Source organism: Protopterus annectens, chromosome 11.part0 (genome assembly GCF_019279795.1).
Source record: "Protopterus annectens isolate FY-2018-M chromosome 11.part0, PAN1.0, whole genome shotgun sequence".
In the NCBI taxonomy this organism is placed as follows: domain Eukaryota; kingdom Metazoa; phylum Chordata; order Ceratodontiformes; family Protopteridae; genus Protopterus; species Protopterus annectens.
In genome coordinates, this window is record NC_056745.1 from 296,360,281 (window position 1) to 296,387,840 (window position 27,560).

The 27,560-nt window shown below is 39.4% G+C and overlaps 1 protein-coding gene across 9 annotated transcripts in view; it reads left to right on the forward strand.

Moving 5' to 3' along the window:
• ABCC9 (ATP binding cassette subfamily C member 9) overlaps nucleotides 1-27,560 on the forward strand; it is a 1,652,866-nt gene that overhangs the window by 1,525,664 nt on the left and 99,642 nt on the right. The window lies entirely within an intron of this gene.

Below are 27,560 nucleotides of genomic sequence, written 5' to 3' on the forward strand. Positions count from 1 at the left end.
AAATTGTATGTATCGCAGTCATGTCCTAGTATGACAGCAGTTTGCAGAATGTTTCTTTTATTACTTTACAAAGCTAAGAAATTAAAGTAACAGTTTGTGGCAGACATATAATGTTTTTTTTGTCATCTAGTCTGTAACATTTGCATCAAATGATTATGCAAATCAGGCATCACAGTTGAGAGTAAGGGTATGTCAGAGTGAAATGAAGGGTGTGGCAAATTTGGCCACATTTATATCTGTTTTTCAGAATGACAGCAATAATCCAAAAGAGTTGTCCATCTGGCTGATCCTCATTATGTATGTCACAGTTGCAGTCACTTAGAGGGCATCACTCTACAGATATGCACGTCTAGGCTATTCTCTGACATCTGCACTGAGATCTTCCTAGTGTGATAAGGTCTGTTCATGTTACTTCTAGCCATCTAGTCACTAAATAGCACTGTGAAGGGTGCTAGGGACCCAAATCTCTAAATGCTGAAACAGATCACTGTTACGGTAGCCAGCCTAAGCCATATGGGAATGACTTCCACATACTCCAACTTTCAGAACCTTGAGCAGAGCACCATAAAAGGACAGGAAGCACTACTAAAATGGGCCTCATGAAACTGTTGGTCAGCTAGCAAGCTTCAAGAGCTGAGCAGACAAGTCCCCATTGGGGAAAGCCTTCCACTTTGCATTATTTTAAGAAGAAAACTGGTGTTTTCTGTCATAATTATTCTGTTTAGTTATGAAACTGAGGGTTTTCAGGTTGTCATTGCATTGCTAAGAGATTTGTTATATGTATATTCATTTGAAGTTATTATGAGGAAACCTTTTATTTTTATTAAATTTTACTCAGATTAGAAAGTTTTATATGTGTGAGGTATGATGCAGTGCATGTGGGCTACTGTCAGTGGCTTACTTACCTCAAAACCACTTGTTCTCTACCATACACTTTACTGACTCATCCAAGCTCCTGTTCCTGCTTTCTATGTCTCTTCTTTGTATTGCTTATGGATCAACCCTTGGTCTCTGGGTAATTATTCTGCCTCAGCTGCTGGTGGGTGACTCTGTTATGGCCTCCTGTTGTTCCTCAGACCACCCATCTTTTCCCCCAATCTTCTTGGTGTAGCTTTTTCAACCACCAAAGACAAGGGTAAAGACATATCCTGTGAGACTGAAAAGATGCCCTTAGTGAGCAAGGGAGTGCCATTTTGTCAGTGTCAGGAAAGGGACAGATGAAGGGTCTTCACTTGGATGGTATGGGGATGTGAAAGCTGGAAAGAGTGTCCCTACTAGGAGTCAGTCTTTTAGTTAAGGAGACTATGCTTAGTGAGGAAAAACATTCAGTTTCCTGTTTCTATTTATATGGACATGGCAGTCTTACTGGGATTTGCCAAAGACCTTGTTAGTGTTTTTTTTTCTTACTTTCTGATTATTTAAACAAAAAAGGGGAAAAAGCTCCTTCTCTTTCTGACAGTGAATTTCAGACAGAATAGTGGGCATTGCAGGGTGATGGTTGCACTTGGAGAATTTTTTCTCAGTCTGAGCATCCAGATTCTGAGGAAAATGTGTTACAGATTTCACTGCTGAAGAGATTTATTTTACTGACACTTTATCTAAGATGATGGTTTGTTTTCCAGTGGGACCAGAATGAAATTCCCAATGCCTAAAGCTGCAGCTATTCCTCCTGTCTTGCTTGCCTTAGAGAATGCTTTTCTCACTGCGTCTGACTTAACAAATGGTCAACCTCCAGCTCTCAAGAAGTCTGACAAATGATACAAGTTACCCCATGTTTTTATTTTCTAATCCTAAAGCAGACGCAGTAGTTATTTCTCTATCCAAATCTGCTTCTGATAAACAAGTTACTGCTGCTAACCCCATTGTGTCTGACAAGAATAAGAAAGCAATGGATAAGCTGGGGAAGAAAATATATCTTTCTAGTAGTTTAACTTTGAGAATTTTAAACCGTCAAGCTGCTATCTTAATTTTTGTATTGTTATCTTTTGAAAACATGCAGATGTTAATGTTGAGCCTTCCTTCTTCTCTAGTAAAGAATTCATTAAATGCTTCTCTGACAGCTGGTTCTCATGTTCCTAAGCATATTTGAAATTGTGCCTGTGATGATGCTGATTCTTCCATGAGAGCTGTTGCGTCTTTATCAGTTTTGAGGAGTTTTGCTTGCCTTCATTCTCAAAATTTTCCTGATGATGTTAAATGTCAGGTTGAAAATTTTCCCTTAGGAACACAGAAACATAGTAGGCAAGTGACCACAGGGACCATAAGATGCCTAGCATTATTTACCTTTAAGTAGGCAAATGTAAAAGCTCTTGCCACCCTTTTCAAGCACTTAAAGATCATGTTCAAAGAGCAAACTCAGATTATAAAGCTACTTTACTATTTTCCTGATCACATCTTTTCACTTGTGATCTTTAATTTATGGTAAAAACAAGCACTCTTTTTAAGTTTTTAAGCCTTTCACATAAACTTTTAAATTTTAAATATGCTACTAGTAGCAGGAACTGAAGACTGATCATCTACTGTCACATTCACTTAGTGGAAATTCTCAACTTAATTTAATTATGTCTTTTGGTGGCCACACAGAAAGCAGCTAAGCTTCCTGTCATTGGTTGGAATGCCCCCCTGCCCCCAAAATATGAGAGAGCAGGAAATTGTCTTTTATTAAATAGTTGTAAAGCATTTAGTTTCCTGCCAAACTGTTAATTTAATTATATTTGTGTAGCAATTACTCAATTCCTAATTAAAATATGCTTCCAGGATGATGTCAGTACGTCCATCAATAATTAAAAGAGGTATCCAATCCCCAGTTTCCTGTATTGGTTAAATTCCATGTTAAAGTCATAAAATGAGTGTTTTTTTATGATAAATTAGCAATTGCAAGTATAATGATGTGATTGGAAAAAAACGTAAGACTTCTGATTATTTGAGTTCATTGCTTTGAACGTGGTCTTTACTAGTGCCCTTCTCCCAATTCAAGCAGGGCCATACATGATAACTACCAATCCAGTCATCAAGGCTATCATTAAAGGTAGCTAAAGTAACACTTTAGTTGACCTGTAGTGATAACGTATTTCATAGGTTAGGAATATGTTCAGTTAGGAACCTGTGTTTTTCTAGTGAGTCTTATTAATGGTGTATATTTATGTCAACACATGGAGTATATTTAAGTCCTTAGCATGGGTAGTATATTTACGTCCTTTCATGTATTTGGAGTGCCATTCATTTTGGAAAAAAGTAGGAAGCCAAATAGGACTGGGTCTCATATGGCTTGAAAAGCAAGTCACAAGGTCACATCACAGCAACCTGTAAGCTACTTAGTGTAAGGAATGTCATGTTAATGTGATAGGGTTAGTTGAAGAATTTAAAATATTTACTTCTATTGGTTAGAAATCTTTTGGACCTTTCCATTCGAATGATATGCTTGGATTTGTACAAACCAAAAAGGGCAACATATTAAATGTGTCTGATAAGGGGCAAGTGCAGTGTTAGGATGACTTCTTTATATCTTAAAGATATTCCTGTAGAAATTAACTGAGTCTGATAGATGGATTAACTGGTGGAAATATGATGATTGAATGAGAAAATTATCCACATAAATAAGTTTATGATCATATCTATTTAAAGGGGAGTACCATTTTAACTTATGAGGTGGAACAACCTTGATGCTAAATGCTACTATACTGCACTTTTTCATTTGGTTTGAGGCCATTTATGATACATCATCTATGTGCATATTTCAGCCCTTACTGGAGCTGTTTTGTAGCTGAGAATGAACAGCTAACGGTGCCCATTTTGCAGTCATCAAAAAACTTGATCAATCACACTTCTGGTATATTGACTTGGAGGTCTGCAAAATAAATGCCAAACAGAAGAGGACCCAGAATTGATCCCTGTGGCACCCCTGTAGTCATAAGTTGATATTCAGAAAGGGACCCGACATTTTTCAAAACTTAGGATTTGTTGGATAGCCAATTTTCAATCCAGTGGACAGTGTGGTGGTTTACGTTAACGTTTGTCTAATTTTCCAATCATGCCAGCATGGAGGATAGTGCCAAAAGTCTTGGCCAGGTTGAGATAAATAGTGCATACAAATGACCACTATCCACAGTCCCTGTAACCTTTTCATAGAAGCTTGCTTGATAAAGCAGTTCAGATTGCCCCTTTTGCAGCTGAAGTGCTTAACAGCTTTGATGACATAGAAAAACTGATTTAAGCAGTGTCTCAGATTTTTCAACCTTCCTTTTCAGAGTAAATAGTTATTTCCTCTTTCTTTTGAGATTCCTTTACAATAAGCAATGTAAACAGCAAGGAGCCAGCAAACAGGATTTCTAAAACTAATGGATGGAGACTCTAAAAAGAAATGGAAAGCTTCTTAAAAGGATGGTCCTCTCATTCAACATAACTAGCCACTTGTTTAGGGTCCCCTCACTCACCCTGGCAACCTTTCCATATTTTTGAGAGTTCACCTTCCTTTGTGGCATCATATTGTTTTAAATAGTAAGGGGGTACAGTGGACAATGGGAATCACTGCCTTCCTTTCAAGGGATTCTGTCTTGTCCATGGAACCAGACCACTCTATTTCTTCCCATTTTTTCACAGGGAGTCATTGAAACTGTGCTCCCAATCTCATAGGCAATAGTGTTTATTCAAGAATTTTACCAGTCCCCAAAACAGAAGGATCCCAGAGACCTGTACTGGATATTTTTGCTAAACCTTTTTGTAAAGATTCAAAAGTCCAGGATGTTATCTCATCAACACCCTGTACCTCAGACCCCCACTTTAGCTTTCCTGGTAAAGTTGGATCTAAAGGATGCCTATCATCACATCCTCACTGTCAAACTTTTCAGGAGTTTCTTAAGATTTGCAGTACCTGACTTAGATTATCAGTTCTCTGTTTTACCCTCCGGATTTTAACTACACCAAGAGTATTCACAAAACACTTATCTCTAGTTATTGCTTACTGCAGACTTTAAGGCATTCACATTTTCCATGTATGGATGATTACCTTATCTTTGCAGACTCTGATTTCAGCTGACAAAAGTCTTTAGCAACTGTTCAGGAACTTCTACTCAATCTTGGTTTTCAAATCAACTTTTAGAGGTCTTCTCTCAACCCTTCTCATGGAATGATTTTCATGGGGGTCTTTGTTGTACTCTGCAATAGGAAGAGCCTTTCTTCCAAAAGGCAAAGTAGACATGTTTCAACCGTTCTAAGTTTCTCCAGTCAGAACCATGCATCTACAAGGGAGTTTCTCAAGGTTATGGGGTACATAGCATCACTGATTTCCATGCTTTTCCTGGACAAACTATACATGAGGAAAATAAAATGGTACCTCAAATCAGTCTGGACTCAGAGTCTACAACCGCTGTGCTTTAAAAAGATCCCAGTTCAGAGATTTGTGAAGAAGGAGAGTAGATGGTGAGTAGACTAGCTATCTTTCAAACTAGGTTTCCATTATACCTTCTAACCCTCCTTTGATGAGTCACCATAGACACTTCAGGTCTGGCATGGGGAGCACTTCCAAAAGGGTTAAAAGTGCAAGCTCTGTGGGATCCAGTAGACAGACAGAAGCAAGTATCAGGAAGATGGTGTCACTTATCAATGTTTTGAAAGCATTAACTATATCTGTTCCACAGGAAGTATACACAGACAAAACCAAAGTGGTGTGGTACATAAATAAACAAGAGGTACCAGATATTACACTCTTTCTAATCTTACAATAATAGCCTTGGAGGTAGCAACTCAGATAATTTTGACTCCTCTTGTATGATATATTTCATCAAAGCAAAACTTCATTGCAGACAAGTGCATCAAGACCTGGACAGACTCCCATGAATGGAAGCTTCATCCTAGAGTCTTCCTGGAATGTAGTCAGTTGTGTAGAACACCTTAAGTAGATTTGTTTGCATCCCTTCAAAACAGGCAACTAAAGAACTTCTGTTCCAGGACTCCTTGCAAACAGGCCCAGAAGACAGATGCCTTCTCATTTCCATGGACGGGAATGTTCCTGTACGCTTATCTACCCTTTCCAGGGTTCTTCTAAAAATCTGGAAAGACTCTATAAAACTTGTGGTAGTGATTCCCTTTGTCCAAGGCAACAGTGGGTATCCTTTCTTCTTTCCAATTTGACTAAGGGCACTTTCATTTTATTTTATTTTGCTTTTGTTTTCCAGGTTTGTGTGATTGTGTTTAGACAAAAAACTGTTTTCAGATGAGGCCCGGGGAGAAATGTCGCAACATATCATAAACATTTTCTATAGGCATTCAGTAATATACATGAACAAACATTAAGTAATATGCATTAAGAATTAAATATCCATTTGCTAATTAGACTGAATTCATATGAAATAAAGGCAACTAATACAGTATAAAAGAGACTTATGCATTTAGTAGATGTTGAACATTGAGTATTTGAAGAGGTGTGTCTGTGAATATGACAAGCGGATGATAGATCTTGTGATTAGTGATTACAAAATCATAGAAAATTAAGTGAAGGAAGGAACTTAGTAAGGCAGAAAATGTTAACATTGTAGTTAAAAGGTGGGGTATTAAGTAAGTTCAGAGACAATTGTATAATCCTATTATAAGTTTTATATTAGAAGTATAGAGGTGAGGTGTGAACAATTTCAAAATTATGTATAGGGCTATGTTAATAAAACTACTCAGATATCAGCAAATATCGGTTTTATAACTGATGCCAGTTAAAGAACCAGGATACTCTTCAGGTCTAGCCACCTCTGATTCTTGTTTACTTGTGTGAGTTACTGTCCAGTGGTCTTTTGCATTCCTCTGTCAAGATACATTTGTTTGCCATTTCTGCTTGTCTGCCCTAAAAACCCCTCCCTTTCCAATAATGCTCAAGTTAAGCAGTTTTGAAAGGGGTTTTGCTTACTCGTCTATATAGGAAGCAGGTGGTTCCTTCCTGGGATCTGAAGTTTGTGCTTGAGAAACTTACTCTATCTCCATTTGAACCAGCTCATCAGGCTGAACTGTACTGAGGTTCTCAGCTTGGAAGACTGTTTTTTTCTCATTCCTCTGCCATCTGCTGGGAGAGTATCTCAGTTACCTGAGTTACAAGCTCTTACAGTGAGTCAGCCCTTTCTTGTTTTCCACAGAGACAGAGTTTCTTTGAGAAAAAATCTGGCCTTTTTGACTAAAGTGGTCCAGGAGTTTACTTTAGGCCAACTATTAATCTCACAGTTTTCTTCCCTGATCTTAAGTACAATTTTATTATTTATTTATTTATTTTACATTTGTTAACCGGGGGTGTCTGACTGAGCCGAAAAGGCCCTTTTTCAGCAGAGGCCCAGGGAGAAAAGCTCCTCAAAAAAAAATACAGATACATTTAGTTATTTAGACATGATCAGTATACACATAAATTACAAAAGACATGTTTTTACAGTGGTATGCGGCACATCAACAGTTACAGTGGAGAGAACAAACAAAAAAATATTAATTTAAAAATAAAGGTAATTAATAGATCTGTGGTGTACAGCTGAAATTTGGAACATAGGTAGAATACATGCATAGTACACAGGTACAGTACATACATTGTAGATTAGCCAGTGTTTGTGAGTAAGACTGAAAACTATTATAAAGTACTCAAGATTTAGTATGTATACCTTATCTGCTTTCACTAGCCTGGAGAGCAATCATGGCACTGCCAACTTTGCTTGACATGTTGTCTGATGAGGTCTTTAAAGGAAGCTTTGGATGATGTGTTTTGAATGCTACTGGGGACAGAGTTCCATTTTTTTAGCCACTGAACTACTATATAGCACATCTCCAAAGCTATTGTAGCTGTTGGTGACTTCTAGTAGCAGTTTGCTTGATGATCTAAGAGGCCTTTTGGCTGAGTGATGTTGTACTAGGTTTTTGAGGGCAGGACACTTATTGGGGAGGTAATAGATAGAATGACAGAGGCAGAGCTGATTGTAGGTTAGGAGGTTGGGCAGTTCAAGCCAGTGGAGCTGTCTCAAAGCAGTACAGTGATGTGTTCTATATGAGCAATTTGCAGCAAAGCGAGCAATTCTGTTATAGCAGGCTTCCATTTTTCTTAGTTCAGTTTTGTTGAGATTAGTCAGAATGGGAGATGCATAGAGTAGGGTGGATAGAAGTTGGGAGTGAGCAATGGCTGATCTTGTGTTGCTGGTAAGAAACGGTTTAATACGATAGAGTGATCCCAGTCTGGCATGTACTTTTTTAATAGTTAAGTTGAGATGACTATCAAATTTTAGGTGGGAGTCTATGGTTATTCCCAGTAGCTTAGCCTGTGCCACTGGAGCGATTGGAGTAGCATTTGTGGAGTAGATAGTGAATTGACTGTCATCAATGTTTTTGTTAGAACTGGTTATAATCATAAGCTGAGTTTTCTTTGGATTGAGGATAAGTTGGGCTTTGATAAGGTAGTTTTCAACATCAGAGAATGCTAGTTGAGTTGTTTGCAGGAGGGTGGGAATGTTTTGTGCAGCACAGATTAAGGTAGTGTCATACTGAATGATAGATGCATGCTATGTGGAGGTATGGAAGTCATTTGTGAAGACTGTGAATAGTAGTGGTCCTACGATAGAACTCTGTGGGAATCCTATAGTTATGGGCAGCTGAGGAGAGAGAGAATTTTCCCATTTCACAGCTTGGTACCTGTCAGTTAAGTAGCTTTGGAACCAGATAAGAGTGGAATTTGATACGTAATATTAGTTTAGTTTGTTTAGCAGGATTTGGTGTGAGACTGTGTCAAATGCTTTGGACATCTCTATAAAAACAGTTGACACCTGTAGGCCTTCATTTCTGAGACAGTTTACTGTGTCTGTGAAGCTGAGGAGGGCTGTAGTGGTACTATGGACAGGTTTGAAACCATGCTGAGTAGGTAACAGAATGTTGCTGTCTAGGAGATAGTTTAGCATCTGGGTATGGATGCATTTTTCTAGAATTTTGGCCAGGGGGGAGAGTAAAGCAATGGGTCTGTAGTTATTAAGTTCAGTGGAGGTCCCATCTTTATGTATGGATGTAACATAGGACATTTTCCAGAGTTTGGGCACATAGTTTTCAACAATTGATCTGTTTATGAGAGTGGAGACTGGGATAGCAATAGCATCTGCTGTGAGTTTCAAGAAATAGCTGGGGAGTAGGTCGGCTGCTGTTGATGAGGTTTTTAGTTTGGAGAGCATGCTTTTGATTGAAGTGGTGGAAACTGTTTTGAGGGTAAAGCTTGTATTAGTGTTATTTGTGTTGGGGGGATAGTGAGGAAGGAACTGTCCTGTGATACTAAGGATAGAATTGAGTTCACAAAGTGGGAGTTGAATTGTGTTTCGATGGGAACTTTAGTGTCAGGGGTGGTTGGTATGGGGGTAACCTTTTGGGTGGATTTTAGTAGCTGGTATACATTTTTCCAAAATGTTTGGGGGTTGTGTTGGTATTTAGTTTGCAATGTTGTGTGGTAGGATTTTTTGTCCAGCCTAATGCATTTTTTTGCATGGTTGCCCAGTTCTTGATACTCAGTTAGGCTTTGTGTTTCTTTGTTTCTTTTATAGGAAATCCAGGTAGTGTCTCTGGACTTGAGGATTTGTTTGGTTCCTTTACTGAGCCAGGGGTTTGTAGAAGTTCTAACCTTGATTTTGCACAATGGAGCGACAGTGTCTAGGTGTTGTAGAAATGTTTTGTTGAAATATTTTACAGCCTGGTCAAGTGGGAGGGTTTTTAGGGGGGTCCAGTCACAGTTACAGAGTAAAGTCTTGACCTCAAGAGATAATTTTTTTGTGTTTCTAGTGGATATATAGTTAGTGGTTTTGCATATGCTTGTTCTACTACGTATAAAGTATATTATGTTGTGGTCACTTAAGGGGACTGCCTGTGCGAGGGTACAAGGTGGGGCTGTTAGGACCCAGTCAAGGATGGATTCCCTTTTAGTTTTTTTATCACATCTAGTTGGAATTTGGACTAGCTGCTGGTAGCCATGGAGATTTATTAGATTACTTGGTGGTTCTGATATACAGGTGAACCAACCTAGGTTGAAGTCCCCCAGAATAAGGGTTTCTTGTGAGTATGTGGAAGAACGCCAGGATAAGAAGTCTTCAAGGCTAGCAGGTGTATTACCAGGTGGAATATAGATCACAATTGTGGTGATGACCTTTTGAGGGTGAAGTTGAAGTTGTGAGATAAGTATGTTCCAATTATTGGGGGAGGGGTAGGAAAAAGGATCCGTCATACTCTAGATGTCCACATACAGCTCAGATATTAAAGCAATGTCTTTTGGCTTCTGACGTTAGGGGTCACCACAGCAGATCTCCAGTCCACAGATTTATTGGCAGTAGTTTTTTTACGGTGTCAAGTTGCCCAGTGCCCAATCTTCACAGAATATGTGCGTGTGCATGTGCGTGTGCACGCGCGTGCGCACACACACCTACCTGCATGTCTTTAAAACTCACTTAGCTGCAGGAAGGAAATGCAGACTCTGCAAAGAAGGCACTCCAGTCAAGAATCAAACCGAAGAACCTCTTGCTGTGAGACAATAATGCTAACTGCTGCACCACAGTGGCCCACAACCTTTACAAAAGTCAAACCTTCAGAAAAGCTGATCAAATGTTTGTCTTCTATGAAGAGAAGAAGTAGAAAGGATAACCAGTGCCAAATCAGTGGTTGTCTCATGCTATTGCTTTTCTTATATTCACCATAACAAGCTACTACCAGATATGGTTACTTTCCATTCCAGAAGGATTTTAGCTTCTTCACTGGCTGTTTGGAAATAGGTTGACTCATGGTCCTCTGTACATACTTTTACAAAGTTATACAAACTGGCTTCCTCTTCCAGGTCCAGAAGAGGCTTTGTTGGACCATTCTCCAGAATGTTTCAGTAGTGAGATCTGCTGTTGGCAAGGAGGGCAAATCTGCAAATTTTATTTTCTGTGATCTGAAGTCTTTGGGAATTTTCTACTGAGTAAATGGTAATTAGAGGAAGACTGTATTCCAGTTTAGGGAGAAGAGCATTTTTGGCTAGGGGAAAAGAGAGATGAAAGAGAGAATGAATGAGAGATTTTTTAGCAGAGTTTAATTTGAGATAGTAATATGTTAATTATTGTGTCTATATTATTTGAAAAGTTAAAAGTTGAAAAGTTAAAAAAGGACCATGGTTAAGTCCTAGATGTTTGTATACAGAAATAAATGGGAAGATGTTGTTGTGGTTGTTGTGGTTATAAGTGATATTAATGAGAGGTAGATTTGAGAAGTCTATATTATAACATTGAAGTCTTAAAACTTTGAATGTTATAATATGGACCCCTATTCAGTTAACGCTTGAAATAGCAAAGTTGCAGAACACCGAATATTTTCCTAGGGAAAGTATTCGGTTGGCTGTTTCTGCGGCTTTGCTATTTCCTCGACTGTGGTGGGAAGGTGACAGACCATGTTAAAGTAAGTGTGTGAACAGATCGAGGTAAGGTGAGTGTATGATAGAGACATTAGGGATAGGGAGCGGGTAAGGTGAGTGTACGATAGTTAGGGACCTTAGGGTTAGGGAGCGGGTAAGGTGAGTGTGCGATAGTTAGGGACCTTAGGGTTAGGGAGCAGGTAAGGTGAGTGTGCGATAGTTAGGGACCTTAGGGTTAGGGAGCAGGTAAGGTGAGTGTGCATTAGTTAGGGACCTTAGGGATAGGGTTGGGTTAAGGTAAGTGGATAGCTAGTAGTGTATGTACGGTTTAGTGTAGGGTTCTGTGAAGTGCGTATATGTGGATTATGTATTTTGGTGTGCTTGTGCTGTGTGTGTGTGTGTATTCTCGGAACAGCAATTTTTTTCCCTTGGAAAAAATTTGCTGTTCTGAGCATTCGAGTATATCACATTTTGAGATTCCAAAGTCGAGCTTATGGTGTTCGATATTTTGGAATTTCGATAATATGATATAGACCCAGATTTGAGATGGTGCAGCTTCAGACCACAGACTGGGACTGCAGTCAGGCAATTGTCCTCAAATGAAGAACACCCAGGAGGACTCTCTAATTTGAGAAGAAGAATCACATGCAACTATGTAAGAGGAATGCTTGGATATACTTTAGGCTTTCCCAAAGCTCCAGCCCTATCTGTGTGGTAGGAAACCTGCAGATGCAACAGATCTTAATCCCTTAGAGTGGTTAACAGAGCCAGTGGACAAAATAAAAAGCTAATTAGGTAGAGTTTGGGACTGAAGTCTTATAACATGACCACACAAAGTAGAAGTAGTGTCAATAACATAAAAGAAAGTGGCCTTTCCTGACAAGGAACTGGGTAGCATTTTGGGATAAATTCTCTTACTCTAAAACATTGTTTCTTGAGACTGGCCTATTTTATGTTCAGATTCAGCTGGGATCTGTTTAAAATGACCAAGATGTTAGTTTGGTACTTACATGGCTTGAAACACACACAAGTTGTTTGAAAACTTATGCTGTACAAGTTTCAAGGGTAGCTGCCATGGATGCTTGACCCCTGAATTCAAGCAGCTCATGAGGTTAAGGAATAGTGTCTGCAGGTAATAGAGCCTAGGTTCCTACTTAGAATGCCTAGTATGTGGATCAGTCATCTGCATCTTATTAACCTGAATGATAGCATAGTATGGGGTATAGTGTTGGCTACTTCATTGGATAACAGCCAGATGTGGAACACATTAGCAACTTTATAGGATAAGAAATATCAACGGTCTCATTTACTTTAGTTGTTTATATTTTGTTAAACATGTGTTTAGCTAAACACAGCCTATGCACTGTGGAGGTCTAGGGAGAAAACTCCATTACTAAGTGGAATGATTAGAATACGTGTAGACAAAGTATGAGTGCCAGCAGGTTAGACTTGTTTTATAGCTGAAGGAGGCATTTTTCTCATCTGGAATTTAATATTGTACCTTCTTTCCATATCTTTCTTCTCCGTTATTTTTTTTCTACCCCTTTCTCTTAATTGACTAGTTAGATTGCTTCTCTAACATCCATTCTATAAGTCCATTTCTCATATGCCTGCCTTCTCTATGAAGAAATACTTTTATGTATCCAGGCTGCAAATTTTCCCTGTTTCCTGCTGGCTAATTTCAACCTATTCATGGTGACGATTTGACATCTCCCTAATATGAAGTTCTGTGCCTGTGCCATGCCATTCCATCAATCTTTTCTTATTTTTACTGAGAAGAGTTCTAGCATTTCTACTTTCTGGTCATACTGTTTGCTTTACATCCCACACACCCTTCTGTTGGCTTCTGTTTGGGCTTCCTCCAATAGCATGATGTCCTACTGCTTCTATGACCTCCAGGAGTGCATGCAGTATTCAAGATGTGACCGGATTAGGACCTTCTACAGCAGAAACATTGCTTCTTTGCTTTTCAAGTCGATCAGTTTATAGCTCACACCAATGTTGTAGTCCAAGATTAATCATAGTATCATAGCAGAAGATTAGACTAATGACACAAGGGACCATTTTACGCCTAGCCAAGTTCCACAAAATAAAACTTGATAGATAATGGTTCCCATATGGTTTGTGTATATTCTTAGGAAGACAGTCAATTACAAACTTTCTCTCTCTCTAGTGGAGACATGAGTTGCAGAGCAGGGGTATATTTGTGTATAAAAGCATGGAAGAACTCTACTTCATATGTATGGGAAGCCTTTCCAGGGAAGGGAAAGCATCTGAGACACTAGCCTGTCCTTCCAACACATCCTGTTTATGTTTCTGGTGAGGTTTAGGTCCCTACATCAAGTGTTTCTGTTGCTAGTTGTTTTCTTAATGTGTAACAGGTCCATTACTGCTGAATCTGAGGAAGCTTTGTAAGCTAGGCATAGATCACATCTCAGCACCCTGTCAAAAACTGAATATAAGGACAATGATTTGTGGCCTTCTGCACAGGACTTGTTTTCTACCCCCCTGATTTCTTTTTGTGAGAAATCATTGTGAATGCTCCAATTACTGGATATGCCTGGAGAGATACATACTAAAGGGGACATTACACCCAATCACAGATCTTATGAGGGCAGAGTACAAGGGGATGATGACTTATTTGGACCTAAATTCCATACCTTTACTTATAAGTTTTGCAACATGGAATGGTATCCTCACCACAGTAGAAAAATATTGGTCAAATGTCTAAATGTGTTCCCAAGTCCCTGACTACAGAGTCTACTTTCATGGATGTATTATCAATATGGTAGTTTGCAGGGGTTGCCATCTTTCTGAAATAGAATATGACACACTTCTTAGCATTGAGTTTTATGCCATAAGCCTGGCAACAGTTATTAGTCTGCCTCAGGTCCGCTTGTTGGATATTAGTCCTTTGAGAGAAATAGATGATTGTTCCTACCTTGAAATCATCTGGATAGTTGGTCAGTGTTACTCATCTAGTCAGAAAAAAACAGACAAGCGGCTGTGGGTTCAGTTCAAGTTGCTTTATTACACACAAACGCATTGGGAATGAGGCTTCGTAACTTAAACTTAAATAAACTTATAAACAAACTGACTACCGCACTCATACATGTTAACACTCTGGCTATTCACCTCAAAATGGCACTGCTGCCTGCATGTGCTCACTATTTATATCATGTGCTTATATCTGAAAATGCTTCTTAAAGGTACATACACACGTTCTGTTCTACATCCTCCCTGTTTGAGAAATAGGTCATATACTAAATGACAGTATTCAATAATATGCAGTTTACAGAAATGATCTTTTGACATGCAGTTATACAGAACAAATTCTTTGACATGCAATCATACAAAATTAGACACATATAAAACAATCATGACCAGGTTGCTGTGTATTTTACAGTATGTCTAGAAATACGACCTGGTCATGTAAAATAAAAATCAGAATTGAGTCTAGCAACAGGGAGAGTCTTCAAGGAATGTTCAACTTTGGGGACAACTGGGACATCATCAGGAATGGGAATGGATACTGAGACATGTTCTTCCATATGAACATTGTCAGGGTTATTCTGAGATCTAGAGTCTGTATCACAGGTACAATGCTGCAATATCACCTCTGGTACAGGAAGAAGATGTCTGAAGTTCCGCCTGTATTTTATACCCTCAGATTCCACTAAGTAGGATCTCAGCTCAGTACATATACCTCAAACTTGACCAATTCGATCAAAGCCTTTCGCCATTTGCATCCTTACTGTCTCTCCTTCTTTTAACAGATTAAGAAATATGCTCATTTTATCATAGCTGGACTTCTGAGAAGAATGCTTCTTACAAAGTTGGGCTTTGATTGCTCTGTTGTTTTTAGTATTAGGCACCAACAAACTAGAACTAATAGGTGAGGTTGTTCTATTTGCCTAGATGGAAGTCTCTGAGCAGGCGAGCCAAGTAGGTTGTCACGGGGTATATTTCTGAGATTAAGTAAATTCAAGAAGATATCGGTATTGTCATGCTTTGACCTCTCTAGTAATTGCTTTGCACTCTGTACTGCGCGTTCAGCAAGGCCATTTGACTGTGGGTATTCAGGACTAGTAGTAACATGGATAAAGTCCCACTCTTTTGCAAATCTCTTGACTGGTAAACTGAGTACCATTGTCAGAAATAACTTTGTGCAGACTGTCATGGACTGAGAAATGACATTTCATCTTAATAATAACAGCACTGGATGTTAGGTTAGGTAGCAAATTGATCTCAAACCAGTTCAGATAAGTCTACCAACACTAAGTAATGTTGATTGTTCCGCCCAAATATGTTAGTGGCTACTGTTGACCAAGGTAGTTCAGGAATTTGGCTTAGAAAGCACTTTATCAATGTCTTTCGATAAGAGAAGGCCAAACTACTTGTCCTCTCGCCCTTCTTTTGGTAGAATCGGAACCTGGGTAGCCACGATGCAAAATCTGAATGTATTCATGTTGTAGAGAAGTAGGAATGATAACATTTGGACCTTTGAAATAATACCACCTTCCATCAGCATCTCATCTCTGTATGGAAAATAAGGTTGCACTTCTGGCGGTACACAGGACTGCTTTGACGGCCATCCTACATTGATGAAGTGGTTGAGCTTTTGCAAAAGAGCATCTATCTTTGAATGATCTCTTAGTTCATCAAGTCTCGTGGTAGAAAAATTACTCACTTCCATGACATCAAAGACAAAATTCTCTGCGTCAAGCTGTTCTGTGGTATTTCTGGGTAATCTGGATAAAGAATCATCCAGATGAAGAAGTCTGACTTTTGTATAGACCATTTTGAAATTGTACTTTTGCAATTTGAGCATCATTATTTGTAGTCTTTCTGGAGCTGAATGCATAGGCTCTTTAAAATAGTGACTAGAGGTCGATGGTGTGTTTCTATATGGATAGCTCGGCCATAAATATAATCATGGAACTTCAAACATGTGAACACAATTGCCAAACGTTTCTTCTCAATTTGAGCATACTCACTTCAGTTTAGGTAAGGGTTCTAGATGTATAGGCAACAAGTCTGCCCTCTTGAAGAATAACTGTACCAAGACTAAACTTTGAAGCATCACAGGAAAGAACTACTGGTTTGTGGACATCATAGTACCTTAATGTAGGCGAGTGGGCAGTTGCTGTTTGAGGTTATCAAATGCTCTCTGGTGTTAGGGTTCTAACCATGACCAGGCAACATTTTTGCATGTCAGCTCCCTTAAATGTGCTGATAATTCACTAAAGTCTGGGATAAATTTGCCCAAATTGTTAACAATACCAAGGAAATGCTGTAGGGCTTGGACACTGTCTGTAGCTGGCATCTCAGGAATGGTTGCTTGTTTACAAGGGTCTGTTGTAAGCCTGTACTGGTAAATAAATTACCTATATAAGTAACTTCTGGTAGTCTGAATTTACATTTCAGAGGACTGAGCTTTAAATTCACTTCATGCGCTCTGTCCAGAACTTTCCTGAGGTTTCTGTCATGCTCTGCCTCACCATTGCCCCCAACCAGTAAATCATTAACTACTTTTGCACATGGGTAGCCTGAAAAAAGTTTGCTCCGTTGCATGCTGAAAGACTTCACTGGCAAAATGTATTCCAAAAGGCATCCTGAGGAATCTGTATCTACCAAATAGGGTACTGAATGTAGTCAGTAGTGAAGATTTGTGATCAAGCATTATTTGCCTCTAAGATGGAAAAAAACAGTGGCATTTGGCATGATGGTGGCAGTCTCCTTGACTTTACGCATAGGATGATGAGGTCTTTTCGATGACTTGTTCAAGTCTCTTGGGTCCATGCATATTCTGATTTCATCTGATTTTTTTCTTATGAGCAGCTACCATGGAAGACATCCACTCACTTGGTTCTGTGACTGGGCAAATCACACCTTGCTGCATCATTTTGTCTAACTGGACCTTGACTTCGCCCTGCATAGCTATTGGAAATCTGCTTGCTGGTCTGACCACTGGACTGATCTCTGGGTCTACTTTCATGGAGTTCATAATTGGAAGTTTGCCTAGCTTGTCATCAAAAACATCAACATTCACTGAGAAAATAGTATCACTGAAGCTGGAACTGGGACATGTGCTTACATGATGTACTTCTTTGATAAAAGAAAGCAGTTTCATTCTCAAACCATCTGCAAGACCCAACAATTACTGCACAGGTCTTCTGACTACATAAAACTGCAAGATGTAACTGTTCCCAGCTGAATAGCATGAAAGCACTACTGAGCCTTCTGTTCTCTACACCTCCATAAGCAACAAGCTTCATACAGTTGGGCAAATTAAGTTGCTCACTAGTCCTCACTTTAGCAAATGTTTCTGCTGACATTACATTACACTTTGAACCAGTGTCCACTTTGTGCTCTGTGGGCTTGCCATTGATCAGGAAAGTACAAAGGATTTCATTCTTTGCCAGCAAATCTACTGCATTAACTTTTTCACCAACCACTGATACACCATCTACATAGAAAGAAGGTTTGGAGCTCTTTACATGGTCAACTTGCCTTTTGAGTGGCCTTTAGTAACTGAGGCTTGCTTGAGTTACAAAACCTTTGAAAGTGATTCCATTTTTTACACTTGTGGCATTGCTAACCAAATGCTAAGTACTTCTCTCTTTTGGACTCATGACTGGAAAACAATTATGGCAGTTAAGAATAAGATGCTGATAAAAAACTCATAAAAGGCCTGAGTCAACATGATGTGTAAATAAATGAAGTCACTGAGCATAAAATAAAACCAAAATCCTTTAAAACAAAAAGTGAGTGCTTTCGCTGTGTAAGCACTGTTTCATCAGACTGAATTAACAAACACTCATCACAACTTAAATAATGGGACTAAAAACCCTGCAACCAATCAGCATTCTCCACATAAATAAAGTGACATGCATTCATATAATACATATATAAAAGATACATCATACTATATCAGTACAACGTCTTCATGGTAAAAAAATTAACTTCTAAGATCTTACATGAAAATGCATATTTAAACATCCTTAAAAATCACCATAAAAACTAAAAAAGGGGGACCAAAGGCTTTCATGATCACTTATAAAGATCCCTTTGTTTTAAAAAGGGTTTAAGTGATATTTTTTCATTAAGACCTTTGCCCATGTCTGCTCGTAACCTCAGCATCCACCTGACTTCCTGCGCTTCAGTATAGTTCTCAATATCACCACCCCTGTGATTAACATGGAGTTTCTGTATAACCATAAATTTAAATTCATGGGTAGGACCAAAACGGACAATATGCTTAGCTAACGCATTATTAACAAACTCATTAGAGATGTCATACATGTGTTCTTGAATACGGGTCCATCAACCACCGATTGGTCTTACCAACGTAGAACAATAACACACTTGGCAGACTGCTAAATATACCAAGTTAATAGAGAATTACAGTCTGTCCCAATCTTAAAAGTAAAGATTTTCCCAGTGTCCATATGTGTGAAAGTGCCAGATGTGTCTATATAGCCACAAAACCTACAATTATTACAAGGTTGTGTAGTGGCTTGTGCACACTCAGGATCTACTCTCTTATCATCCTGGTAACACAACATGTTCCTGAGAGATCTTTTGTTCTTAAATGAAAAACTAGGACAGTCACCCACTATAGTTCTGCTCTCACTATTACTAGTGAGAATGGGCCAATACTTCTTAACGACATCTGTAAAACTATTAACATTACTGCTATAATACAACGACATGCGTATGGTATTACACTCTATATTTGGTATAGGCATGCCATTAATGTTTGCTACAAAGTATGGCTTGGCTGTCATGGTACATAAACCTATAACATTATTAAAAGTGTAATCCACCTCACATTTGTGGTAGCCTCTTTCTTGAAGCCTGTCTTTTAAGTCACTCAAGTCAGCTTCAAAAATTGTTTGTTCAGGATTCAACCTGGACATCCACATGCACTGCCCTTTCATAATGTTCTTAAAAACAAGTCCTGGGTGCATGCTTCTTCTGTGCAAAAGATTATTTCTACTGCAATCCTTACAGTGAAGAGTAGGACTGAGTGACCCACAAGGTTTCTTAAAAATCAAATTTATTAACTGCTACATTCACCTCAAACCCAAGAAAAGATGTGCTACCATTAATATAGTCTACAGAAGACCCCAAATCTTTGCTATTGCCATCCCACAGCAAAAAAAGATCATCTACAAACCTTCTATAGAAGACCACTTGTCGCCCCTTGTCTGAATTCAAGAAGGTAATACCATACTCATGCCATTGTATTAAAGCAGCAATGTTAATAGTTTTACAGATGTAGTCAAGAAATATTGGCCCATTCTCACTAGTAATAGTGAGATCAGAACAATAGTGGGTGACTGTCCTAGTTTTTCATTTAAGAACAAAAGATCTCTCAGGAACATGTTGCGTTACCAGGATGATAAGAGAGTACATCCTGAGTGTACACATACCACTACACAATCTTGTAGTAATTGTAGATTTTGCAGCTATATAGATACGTCTGGCACTTTCACACATCCAGACACTGGGAAAACCTGTACTTTTAATATTGGGGCAGACTGTAATTCTGTTAACTTGGTATATTTAGCAGTCTGCCAAATGTGCCATTAATTCTACGTTGGCAAGACCAACCGGCAGTTGATGGACCATATTTGAGAACACATGTATGACATCTCTAGTGAGTCTGATAATAATGCATTAACTAAACATATTGTCTGTTTTGATCAGGTCTATATCATAACACCGAAGAGGCGTTTAATCGAACGCCTCTTCGTCGACACATAAACAGTGAATGCACTATAGTGCGAATGCTCAGAACACTGATTTCAGCACTAACACTCAAACACACACACTTCCAAACATTACAATGTGGGGGGCTTTGCCCCCCACACCCCCATAACCCCTCTAACTAAATATACCAACACTGAGATCGTACTACAGTGGGGAAAGGAGCAAACACATGGGGAAGGCCAAGCAATTTCTTTCCTAGGGAAATAAATCACTGTTTAGAGCGTTCTCGCTTTAGTGCATTCGTTCTTTATATGTCGACGAAGAGGAGTTCAATTAAACTTCTCTTCACTGTTCTAATATAGACCCATTTTGGTCCTATCCATGAATTTAAATTTATGGTTATATAGAAGTCCATGTTAATCACTGGGGTAGTGATATTGAGAACTATACTGAAGCGTAGGAAGTCAGGTGGATGCTGAGGTTACGAGCAGACAGAGGCAAAGGTCTTAATGAAAAAATATCACTTAAACCCTTTTTAAAACAAAGGGATATTTATAGGTGATCATGAAAGCCTTTGGTCCCACTTTTTTAGTTTTTATGGTGATTTTTAAGGATGTTTAGATATGCATTTTCATTTATATTTATTTATCATGATCTTAGAACTTAAATATTTTACAACAAAGACGTTGTACTGATATAGTATGGTGTATCTTTTATATATGTATTACATGAGTGCATGTTACTTTATTTATGTAGAGAATGTTGATTGGTTGTTGGGTTTTTACCCCCATTATTTAAGTTGTGATGAGTGTTTGTCAGTTCAGTCTGATGTAGCAGTGCTTACATTGTGAAAGTGCTCACTTTTTGTATTAAAGGATTTTGGTTTTATTTTATGCTCAGTGACTTCATTGATTTACACATCACATTGACACAGTCTTTTATGAGTTTTTTATCAGTTGCTGTTGTTTGAGCTGTTATTTATCATCTGCACTGCAATTTTTGCTGAGTTAAAAATAAGACTTGACTTGAGGTTTGCTGACTCAACCTCATACTGCACTGAGCATGCCCTTTTTCCTGAGCTAGCCTTGGAACTTGCTAGAAAGCTACAGGGTTTCCCAGGTAGACCGGCAGGGTTTGCAGCTGCCATGTGCTTAGACCTGTTTGTACTTGCCATGTGCTGCATGCTGCCTATGCTTGCTCTAGAGGCTCTTGAAACCATGCTTTTATCACTTGCAAGCATACTTGTGTGTCTTTCTGTGAGCTGATGGATTTGACAAATCTCCATGGCTTATGTTAAATCACTGTCACAAAGCAAAATCTTTCTCACTGCAGCACTATTAACACCACACACAAGCCTGTCCTTTATTAACATCTTTCAAGTCACTAGATCTGCAAGTTTTGGACTTATTTATCAAGTCAGTGATATAAGCTGCAAATGTTTCACCTGACTTTTGGTCTCTTGTACAAAATAAGTGCCTCTCTAATGTAACATTTGTCTGGGGGTTGCACATTTCTCTAACTTTAAGTTTTAAGCACTCAGGGTCCTCTCTTGATTCAGCCGGTACCACAATATGGCAGTTTCCCTCTCTCCTGCATATACTGCTGGTGTATACACAAATGAACGCTCTCTGTCAATGGCCTCTGACCCAGCTAAGTTAAGCAAAATAAATGCCCTTGTGTATGCACCTTTGTCAGAAAAACCTGCTTGTATGAAAATATTGTATTACTGCTCAGATACTCTTCAATCCTTTGCTATATTATGATCAAACACAAGTGCACTAGGTCTGTGAAAATGCCTCTCTCATATTAAAACACAGTAGTGAAAGTGCTTGAAATTATGTACGAACACACACACACACACACACATATATATATATATATATATATATATATATATGCCATAACTTGTAATTTTGTCCAATAGCACAACAGGTTCTTTGAAATAAGAACACTTTAAAATCACTGTACTTTGTGAAACCACTCATCAGTGTAAGAAATACTTTGAAATGACTGTCCTTTGTGAATAAACTGTATACAGCAGAAAGAGCTCAGAGTAAGAAACACTTTGAGATTAATGCACTTTGCAAATAAACTGTACACAACACAAGAACCTTTCAAAATGGCTGTACCTTGCAAAATAACTCTGTACAGTATAAGAAGCACCTTGAAATGGCTGCACTCTGTGAATAAATACACACAGCACAAGAAACTTTTTGAAATGTCTGTACTTTGACTGTGCTTTGCAATATAACTGTACTTTGCACACAGCAAACACTTTTAAAGAATTGCACTCTGATAAAGCACAGTTTGCACACTCTGAGACACTTCGAACAACTCTAGTTATGCTTTGAATGGCTTTGGTCAATTCAAAATAGTAGTTTCTGCCCAAACACAGTCTTTTACTAAAAACATGCCGTCGCGTTGCTCTTTCAGCTTAATTTGAACTTTTATTGTACTTGTTATATCATTTTAATCTCTTATTATGCTCATTATACTTTTCTTGTGCTGTTTTACTTTAAACATGCTTATTAAGCAAACCAAAGGTAATTCTGAGCCCCATATGAATATCTCTGCTAGTTTTATCAAATATCATGATTTCAAACATTTCATTTAATTAACAATACATTTTGTGCCTTTTGTTTGATTAATAATATTTTTTGTGCTACTCGTTTGGTTAATATGTTTTGTGCCTTACAAATGCTCTGTTTCATTTTCTTTGCCAAATAAATCATTTGTACAAGGTTCTGTTACCTACAATTAATTTCTGGCCTTTTTGTTTGTCTGAGCTCTGTTTCACTCAACCAGCTTAATCTGCCTTCACTTTCATCTCTGCACCTCATGGCTTGAAGAAGTTGATCTCTTAATCCCAGTTCTGACACCATTTCGCTTGCCCAGTCAGGATAAAACAGTCAAGCAGTTGTGGGTTCAGTTCAAGCAGCTTTATTACACACAAATACATCAAGAATAAGGCTTTGTAACTTAAACTTAAATAAATGTATAAACAGACTGAATACCACACTCATGCATGTTAACACTCTGGCTGTTCTCTCAAAATGGCACTGCTCCCTGCACGTGCTCACTATTTATGTGCATGTGCTTACATCTGGCAATGCTTCTTAAATGTACATAGACACACACTCTGTTCTACAGTCAGCCAGAGACCCTTCATGTTAGCCTTGACTTCAGAGAAATAGATGGAAACAATAGCACCCCAGCATTGAGCCCTTGAACATCCTATAAGTAACTGTGCATTTTACTGCAGTAGATACTGTTTCTAACTTCTTAGGTCCTGTCAGTCAGCCAGCTGGCTATTCAGTGGGTGATGTATAGGTTAAAACCTCATTTAGTGAGCTTGTTAACCATGCCAGAGTAGAGTATTGTGTCAGTTGCTTTGGCCAGGTTAAAGCAGGCAGTATGTACTGATTTGACTTCATGCATGCCTTTGGAAACCTTCTCTAAGACATCCACTAGGCTTAACAAGCAAGATCTTCCCATGACAAACCCAAACTGACTGGGGGTAGTATTTCAGGTTACCTACATCATCCTTTATGATTTCTTTGATTATCCTGTGAGCAGCAGAACAGACTCCACATGGTGCCCTATAGGGGGAAGAGTTGTAAAGACCAACTGCTTTGGGCATCTACTGTGGTGCACAGTATCCTCAACATAGGAGAACATGGATCACAGACTGAGTGCTGTGGCAGGGCTAGCCACTTGATGGGGTAAAATATGGTTCTAGGTGATTCAGTCATATTGACTACTGTTGCCAAAATGGGCATGGGTAGTTACCAGTGATAAGTGGGTTGAGGACCTGGCCTACTCCGACCTACAGCAGGGACCCATGCTAATGGTAGGAGGGGTATATATGTCCCTATTGACCAGTGTGTGCCAGTTGTAAAGCCCAGCAGCCCTAGGTCAAAGTTACTCACTAGACAGTGTCTGGTTTTTACCTGGGAGAGCTCTGTTGAGCGAAAGCTGGACGTAAAATCAATCAATCTGCCAAACATGAACTGAGAATTGCTACATTTAATTTAGGTTCACTGACAGGATGCAGGTTGGAAGTGGATGACATGATGATACAGAGGAGGCTGGACATTCTATGTGTCCAAGAGATAAGATGGAAGAGCAGTACAGCAAAGCCACTTGGCTTGGGATCCAGAGTCTAATACTCAGGAGGGGGACAGGCTAGAAATGGTGTGGGTATTGTAGTGAGAGAGAGGCTTCAGAAGGCAGTAAGGGATATCATCAGAATTAGTGGCAGACACATGGCAGTCAGACTCTAGTGTAGTGATAGGTTAGTATTCATAATCTCAGCCTATGCCCCACAGCAGGGTTGTGATAGTGAAGAAAAGAGTCCATTCAGACAACAGTTGCAGAACCTGCTAGATGAAGCAGAACAACATGAATTGATGTTGATAATGGATGACTTAAATGTACATATCAGGACAGACAGAACAGGATATGAGGACTGCCTGGGTCCACATGGGTAGGGCAGCAGGAATAAAGAAGGAGAAGCCATTCTAGACTTTTATCTGGCAAATGACCTTTTAGTAGCTAAAACGTGGTTCAGAAAGAGAGGCAGTCACAAGATCATATACAAGAGTAGCCAATGTGCAACTCAGATAGATTTTCTCCTAGTAAGGAAAAGGCACTGGTGTAGAATCCATGATTGCAAAGTCATCCCCAGTGAAAGAGTCGGCCATCAGCGTAAACCACTGGTTGCCATAATCAGCTGCAAGCAGTGGTCAGAGAAGGCTCTAAGGTCAATTGAGACCAGGCTGAATACCTGGGAGTTGGCTGGAGATAAAGTACAACAGTTCAAGGAATTACTCAGGGTTCTAGTCACCCCAAGAAGAGGAGGAGATAGGTGGACGTGAAGAAGAAGAAGAATGGCAGCGCCTCAAAACTGCATATGTTAGGACTACAAAACAGATATGTGGCCAAGCCAGGTATAGAAATAAGGTACATATGGAAAGCTGGTGGTGGAATGCAGAAGTCCAGGAAGTGATCAAAAGAAAGAAGGAGTGTAGGAAAAAATGGGAGGTAGAAAAGACTGACCAGGCTAAGAAGGAATACTGGTTGGATAACAAAGAAGCTAAGAAAGAAGTTGCAATAACAAATAATAGGGCATCGAAGGCACGCTAACAACGTCTGGTAAGTGACTCAGTAGGTGGTACAAAGAAACTATATCAGGTTTCAAGGCAAAGTCAGAAAGATAAAGAAGATAGTCAGACACCCTTCATAAGGGATGCCACCAACAACCTGCTCACCAATCCATAGGACATCAGAGGAAGATGGAAGGAGTATTTCCAGCAGCTTCTGAATGAAGAAAACCCATCAGAAGCTGTACTGCCCCAGAAACAGCCTATGATGGTAGAAGAAGAGGAGCCCACCCTAGAAGAATTAAGAACATCACTAAGGAAAATGAAGTCAGAAAAGCACCAGGCTCAGATGAGGTCACAGCAGATATGATAAAGATGCTGGGTGAGATAGGGGAGAAATGGCTCCTGAGGGTACTCATAGCCGTGTGTAGAGAAAGTCGTGTCCCAGATGACTGAAGAATAAGCATACTCATGCAACTGTACAAGAACAAAGGGGACATTCACAACTGTGGGCAGTACAGAGGCATTAAACTCCTATCACATTGCATGAAAGTTCTGGGGAGGGTGATTGATAAACAGATACACGGAGTAGTGGAATGTAAGATGGGAGATGGGCAGTTCAGATTCAGATCAGGATGCAGCACAACTGATCTGATGTTTCCAATGAGACAGATAGTTGAGAAGAAGCTAGAGATGAGGAAAGAGTCCAACTGGGCATTCCTAGACTTGGAGAAAGCATATGACAAGGTCCAAAGAAAACTGGTTTGGGTAGTACTGTGGTGGTTTGAAGTCCCAGAAACATTGGTAAAATTAATACAGGCTACAAGAACCCAATGACTCAAGTATGAACAGTGTCCCGCCTGACAGAGGGGTTCCCAGTGGGAGTGGGTGTACACCAGAGTTCAGCTCTTAGCCCACTGCTGTTCATACTGGTGAGGGACTACATTAGCAAACAGGTTGGAGGGGACTGATCAACAAAGTTACTCTATGCAGACAATGTGGCATTACAGACAGACTCTGAGCAAGTACTTCAGCAAAGGGTAGGGGAATGGAGTGCAAAACTGAGGGCACATGGCATGAAACTAAGCACAGATAAGACAATGATAATGGCAGCAAATTGGGGAAATCAGAAGAAGCTGAGAATTGAGATAGAAGGGAAGATAGTGGAATAGGTCAACTGCTTCAGGTATCTGGGAGGGGTTGTTGAGGAGAAGAGAAGTCTGAATGAAGAGGTCAAAGCTAGAATCACAGGGGCTGCAGCCTAGTGGCATAGAGTCTCAGGTGTAGTCTATGACAGAAGAATGCCAAAGAAGCTGAAAAGTAAGGAGCGCAAGACAGTGGTGTGACCATTACTTCTGTATGGTACAGAAACCTGGGCAGTAAAAGCAGAGCAGCTGAAGAAGCAAGAGGTGATGGAAATGAAGTGCCTGAGAAGGGTGGTAGGATGCACACTGTGGGACAGATGAAGAAATGAAGACATAAGAGCAGAAGCCAAAGTAGCACCAACTGCAGAAAAAATCAAAGAGTGCAGATTACAGTGGTTTGGACACGTGCAGGAAAGCAGATGACAATCTGGTGAAGAAGATTTGGGACAGACAGGAAGAAGGTAAGAGGAAACAAGGGCATCCAGCAAAGAGGATGATGGATTGTGTGAAAAAAGATCTGCGACAGTCCACCATGAGTGTTGAAGAAGGCAGGAGTGTTTCACTGAATCGAGAGATGGTGACAATTCACACAATACCGCAACCTCATGTAGAAAATGGGAAAAGGGGGCTGATGATAATGATGATTATCCTCTCCATAGCCATGCACAGCAGGCTTGTCAGGTTAATGGGTTAGTTATTTCCCAGGTCCATGGATGTGCCACCCTTCTACAGCAGTGTAACCATTGCAGTCCTCCGTTTATTAGGTATGTAGCCCATTTGGAAACTATGACTGAATAAAGATTCTAGTGGATCTGATAGTTCATGTTTCTAGGTATTAAGGAGGCATCCTGGGATATTATCAGGACCAATCGATGTAGTGTTGTTAACCTTGAGGATCTGTTCTTTACTGATGTTTGGGTCAAAGTGAATGTTGAAATTTCCTGATGAATATCCAGGGGAAGAGCAGAGTAAAGTTTGAGGCATGTTTGTCAGCCAAGAGATTCACTGTATCTTCTGGTTCCATGAACGTGGCAGCATTTACAATTAATCTGATACATTACTGTGTATTTTCTTTGAGGTTTCAGACATAACTGAAGAAAGCCTTGTGGTTATCCTTGACCTGGGTGGCTACTTTTTCCTTAAATTTGACTTTTGTGGGCTTTATTTACTGTTGGAGTTGTTTGTTTAGACTGATGAGAGAGCTTTTAACTTACTGGGCATTGGCACTTTTAG